General features: G+C 35.1%; 1 long non-coding RNA gene across 1 annotated transcript in view; it reads left to right on the forward strand.

Annotated features, from left to right (window-relative positions):
* LOC119864108 overlaps positions 1-5,304 on the forward strand; it is a 64,707-nt gene extending 59,403 nt beyond the window's left edge. Inside the window, exon 5 of the long non-coding RNA XR_005372926.1 lies at positions 5,044-5,304. This is a non-coding gene — a long non-coding RNA (uncharacterized LOC119864108). The remainder of the gene's footprint in view (positions 1-5,043) is intronic.
* The last annotated feature ends 696 nt before the right edge of the window (positions 5,305-6,000 follow it).

The raw sequence follows: 6,000 nt of genomic DNA on the forward strand, positions 1-6,000 counted from the left end.
ATTATTTCTTTCATCGGTATTTTGTGATTTATAGTGTATGGTTCCTTTATGTGTTTTGTTAGATTTGTAAGTCGGCATTTTGCTGTTTTTGGAGAAATTATAAAAGGTTTTGTGAGTTTAGTTTTGGTTTCTACTTGTGTGTTGCTAGTACGCTAGAAGCATGGTGGGGGCAGGGGGCTTTATCTCGTGCCTTGCTAACTCACTTACTGGTTCTGAAAGTGTTTTTTTGTTGTTTGTTTGTTCCTTCCTTATAATTTTCTATACTGACAATCAATCATGTCATCAGCAATAAAGTCTAAGGAGCAGTTGTATTTCCTCCCTTTCCTGTTCACATGTCTTTTATTTCCTTCCCTTATACATTATTGTGCTGGCTAACACTTTCAGTTTATTCTGAATGGTCAAAGGTATTATTGGTTTTTTTCCTTTGATTTTAGGGGAAACATTGTCTTTCATCACTACATATGATGTTCGCTGTAGTTTTATAGATGCTCTTGGTCAGATTGAGGAAGTTTCCTTATCTTAATTTGCTAGAAGCTTTTTATAAAATTATTTATCATAAATGGTTGTTTGTTGAATTTTGTCAAATAATTTCCTTGTATCAATTCCTATGAGCAATGGCTACATGCCAGTTACTAGAGGATGTGTTAGTTTGCTCCATCATTGAAACCACATTAGTACAACACCTGCAATAGCAGTCACCCTGTAGTGAAACTGACAAAAGTCCACTGTTGTTCTCTGAGATCCATCTGTCTTCTGCACAGACTAGATAGGAAATGTGATAGGAATTACCACTCCTACAACTTTCATGTCCATTATGGTGACACTAATGTCTAATGATCCCTCTAAGAATATGGTATTGCTTTTGGTTTACTATTTTCCTAGGTAAAGGTAGTTCTTGTGGCTTGATCCAACTTCATTACTTCCGTCATTATCCCAGAGCCTTTGAATCTGTTTCTATGCCTGTTTCCCAGATATCTGTCTGTATCAATTAAAAAGCTCAAGTTGTTATTTTTGATATAGTGCATCTCACCATGGGTCAAACTTTGGGTCTTACCTTTAGGGAACTGCTGAAATTTTGGTCTAGGCACTATGGGATAGACAAAGTGACCAATGAAAAAAAGCAGATTCCAGAAACAGTTTTCAGAATTTAATTTATGATAATTATGGTAGGATAGATTGGTAGCTGAAATAATGGAATTTTCAGTAAGTGATACAGAGATAATTGGTTAGTCATAAGAGAAAAACAAGGAAATGATGGGGGGAGAGAGGTGGAAAGATTGGATTCTTGCTTCATACATAATCAAGGATACTGTCCAGGCTGATTAAAGATCTAAATGTGAAAAGCAAAAATGGAAACTTTTACAAAGCAACATAGATTTTATTATTCTACTTTGGAAATGGGGAGAATTTCTTAAGTCACAAAAAAATGAATGAAGACAATAAAGAAATGGATTGAGAAATCTGACTAAGTTAACATAATCATTTCTGTTTATAAAAATTAAGAATGGGAAAAGACAAGCTGTGATGTGGGAAGAGAGAATTGCAACATATATTATCAGTAAAAGATTAGTATCCAGGATATAGAAAGAACACCTTTGAATCAATATGAAAAACTCAAGCAACTACATGGGGAAGTGGGTAAAAATTAATTCAAATGCACATGATAGGAAATATTCAGGGTGCATAATCATGAAAAGGTGTTATCTTTAATTAGTAATCAGAAAAATTTCAATTAGATATTATAATGTTAAGTGCATGTACACACATACACATGCACACACACAAATTAGCAAAAAAAATCAAGTGGGCAAGGATATGGAGCAAAGAAAATGGTATCCACTGCTGGTGGTAGTTAAAATTGAGTACAAGCTTTTTGGAAAACTGGCACTACCAATTAAGGATGAGGATTTCCATATATTATGGGCCAACAATTCCACTCTTAGATAGATATACATATGTTAAAGCATAAGACTGGATTACTGCATATGTGATCCAGGAGTCCTGTATAAAAGCTGTGGCAATGTTCATAATTTAAAAAAAGACTGAAAAATCCCCAAAAGAAGCAACAACCCAAATGCATATCATCAATACAATATACTAATGAATTACTTAATCAATTAATTTATTTGAGAGAGAAAGAGCACACATGTGGTGGGGGAGGGGCAAAGGGAGAGGGAGAGAGAGAAACCAGAGCAGATTCCAGGCTGAGTGTGGAGCCCTACACAGGGCTCAAGCTCATGATGCTGAGATGAGACCTGAGCCCAAACCAAGAGTGGATATGCTTAACCAACTGCTCCATCCATGCACCCCATAAATGATTTACTTTGTAATGACACATTGGATGCCATTGGTGAATTGGATGTCAGTGGTAAAAATAATAAAATCTGAGAGTATGACCATGGATAAATCTCAAAAAACATACTATAAAATGGAATAAGTCACAAAAGAATATGTGCAGAATAATCCCATTCGTTAAAAGTAAAAATAAAATAAAGGCAAATAATAGATTTTTAAGAAGTGCATAATAATATATTCACAATTTTTTCAGGATATATAATAACATTACAGAAAGATAAGGAAATGATTAACAAAATATTCAAGAGTGAAGCTTACCTCTTCGAAAGTGACTAAATCTGATCCATCCAGGCATCATTTTTACCAGCAAAATTCTATTTTTTAATTGAATAAGGGTAATACAGTGGTTATTTATTATTATTGCTTAAACTATACTTATAATTGCATACAGTATTTTTTACATGTGTTGAGTTTCCCAATAAAATAACATGAAATAGAAAAAAATGGTACTGCTCCATTTTATTTTACTTTAATCAGCTACTCTAGTCTTTTCTCTCTGATATGGATACACACGTACACACAACTCCCTTTTGCTTTTTGCTTCACGTTCTCCACAACTTAACTTTATGTTTGATGACCTTATGAACTAAATAAATAGAAGAATGTGTTTTTTTCTTCATACAATAGTTTTTTTTTTTCAGCACAGTTGCATTTTAATCCTATTTCTTGTACTCTAAATATGATTCATACATTTGAATATTGTCAGAGCTTCCTGTGGAATGTGGAAGGAGGGGACAACCTAAAGATTTTAAAGTCAGTTTTAATTTTTAAAAAGCTTCTAGGAATTTTATAAAATCTGGAATTTTTAAGGATAAAATCAGCCTACCGTTTTTATTTATATGTCATCTTTATGTATCCATCTGCTTAATAAGCTGCTAGATAAGCTGCTTTTCATATCATTGTAACTGATATAAACCACATAATCAAATACTGAAAATACACAGGCATTTATCAGGAGAAAAATATGTCCTGTTCTCCTTTAGGAGTTAGATTTATTTTCTAATCATGAATTAACATCTTTCCTTGTAATTCATTGGATTTTATTGTAACTCTCCCTGGGTTGGGCCCCAAATAATCCTAAATCTATCACTCAGACTTAAATTGTGCTATGCCCCAGGTGAACATGTCCTAGCACACTGCCAAAGTTAATATCTGTCCAACTGGTCATGTACTTGCTGACCTTAGAAAAGTGCTTATCTGTGTGATATCAAGGATGATAGGAATAACAACTGTGATATTTGTTTAGAGTACTTTGTAGTTCACAATGGGATATAAAGTATATTATTATATCCCATCCTTGGACAAATAAATGACTGATGCTATTATTTTACAGATTAGGGAAGCAGGCTCAGAAAACTTAAGAGACATGCCAAAATTCCACAACATTTTAGTTTTGGGCGATAGCTCTTCATGATGTGTTTATCTTGTAAGCTAAGGCATTAACTGCTCTTTGGCTCTGGACTATCATTTCAAGAACATTTTTGTGTATAGAATAACTGTGTAAGATTAAGAGAGCGTCTCTTCCAGAGCAAAGGTCAGTTTGCTTACAGCCCATCATAAAAAAAATTTGGGTTCCTTTAGTTTGATATTTCTTAGCTGTGATGCAAACCTACTGTGTTGCCCATTCCTGTGGGATCTTTCACTTTGGTCCTTTCCAAATTGGGAACAAGGGGAACTGACATGAAAATGAAGCCACGGATAATGGAGTCCTTTGTCTCTAATATAGAAGTCTTGTGTTTTCTGCCAGCATCCATAAAGCTGGCCAACTGCTAGTTTGAAAGTATGGTAAAATCTCCGACCTGTCACAGTTCTTGAAAAGAAATTGTAAAGTAGAGGAGCCAAATACTTCTTTACTTTCATAGTTGAGTACACATTGTATATAGTACCATGAGCCCCAAGACCCCAAATCAATATATTCAGATCCCCAGGACCTTTTATTTTTGGCAAGATATGGGAGGATGCACGTTATTGCTTCCAAACTGAGCTAAGTATCTCATATAAACCACTTTGATTTTGGGTGTTTGTGTGTATAGGCTCTCTCTGGAAGGATACAACCAGCTGGTGGCAATGGTAGCATTCAGCAAAGGCAGCTACACACTTGAAGATGTGACGCAGTTTTCTTGTTAACCATACTTATATTTATACTTGATGAATACTGCTCTTTGCAGAAGGCCGTATACTATAACATTCAATAAAACCAAGCTCTCTAGGTTTATATTCTCAGCCAATTGACTATAATACATTTATCAGGTTACTTGAAATTAATTTCTATATGCTTCAACTTCCTTATTTGTAAAATTGTGCTATTATAGTAACCACCTTACAGGTTGTGAGGATTAAAGGAGCTACTACCTAAAATGTTTTAACATTGTGCCTTAGAATAAGAGTTCCACTGGGACGTCTGGGTGGCTCAGTGGTTGAGCATCTGCCTTTGGCTCAGGGCATGATCCCGGGGTCCCTGGATCAAGTCCCACATCGGGCTCCCTGCGAGGAACCTGCTTGTCCCTTTGCCTGTGTTTCTGCCTCTCTCTCTCTGTGTCTCTTATGAATAAATAAATAAAATCTTAAAAAAAGAATGAGTTCCAGTAAGTATTAGCAATAATGATTCAAAGTCATTTTTAAATGATTTTCACATTAATGTTCTCCTAAATTAATTTTAAATAACAGTATTTCTTTACATGAATCCAGGTTGCAACATAAAGTGAAATTACTGATAAATAAACAAACCTGTACAAACCAATGGCTTCTCCTTCGTGCTGAGATGCAAATGACGGATGGTAGAACCTACACGTTGACTATGTGCTGCTTGAGAAGAGGCACGAGAAGAGCACTGGATACACCACGATGGGCTGATCATGAGTAGATGCGGTAAAGAAATTGTGCAAGGGACTCTCAGCGTTGAAAACACAATATTTTCAGTGACAAATTTGTCCCTCAGATGAGCACTGGTCCAATAAATGGTTACTAATTAATCCCATTCCCTTGAGTTTCTTATTCACTCATTGATTCCTTAATTCAACAGCTATTGATTTAGCAGCTTCAACCTTTCTCCCAGGCTAGTGATGAAAAGAAATGTTAATCAATTAATACATGATCTGTGATAAGTATTATTATTATAACCATATAACACGTGAAGACTGAGGCTTAAAAATGTTGTCTACGTTGCTGAAAACCACACAGCTCAGTTTTCTTATTCGTCAAATGTTGATTTAAAATGTTACCAAATTTTTGAGGTTTAAGTGAGGTAATAATAGGAAATCACTTACTCCAGGGCTTTTGACACTGATCTCAGACACACCATCGTTCTTGAACAGTCTCCCAAATGCCAGGAATTAACTCAATCTAGTATTGCCTTTTTTTTTTAATAATAAGTAACAATACCACTTATGCAGATAATTGCCATATTCCTATAACATATCTGTTAATAAATTTTTCCTTTCCCTTAAGTGATGGAGCATCTCTGAAATTAAAATTCTAGAAGCTCAGCCTGGGCCCTGGCCTGGGGAGAATTCTCTCTTCATTGCATAATTACTAGCTGACTGTCCGTGTTGAGTCTTAAGACTCATTTTTTAATGTCTTAAGACCCCATTTTTTGATGACCTGTCTCCTTCTCAACTTGGTACATGTTAGCAAGGTGTGCTTACC

This window comes from Canis lupus, chromosome 18 (assembly GCF_011100685.1).
Source record: "Canis lupus familiaris isolate Mischka breed German Shepherd chromosome 18, alternate assembly UU_Cfam_GSD_1.0, whole genome shotgun sequence".
Lineage (NCBI taxonomy): Eukaryota > Metazoa > Chordata > Mammalia > Carnivora > Canidae > Canis > Canis lupus.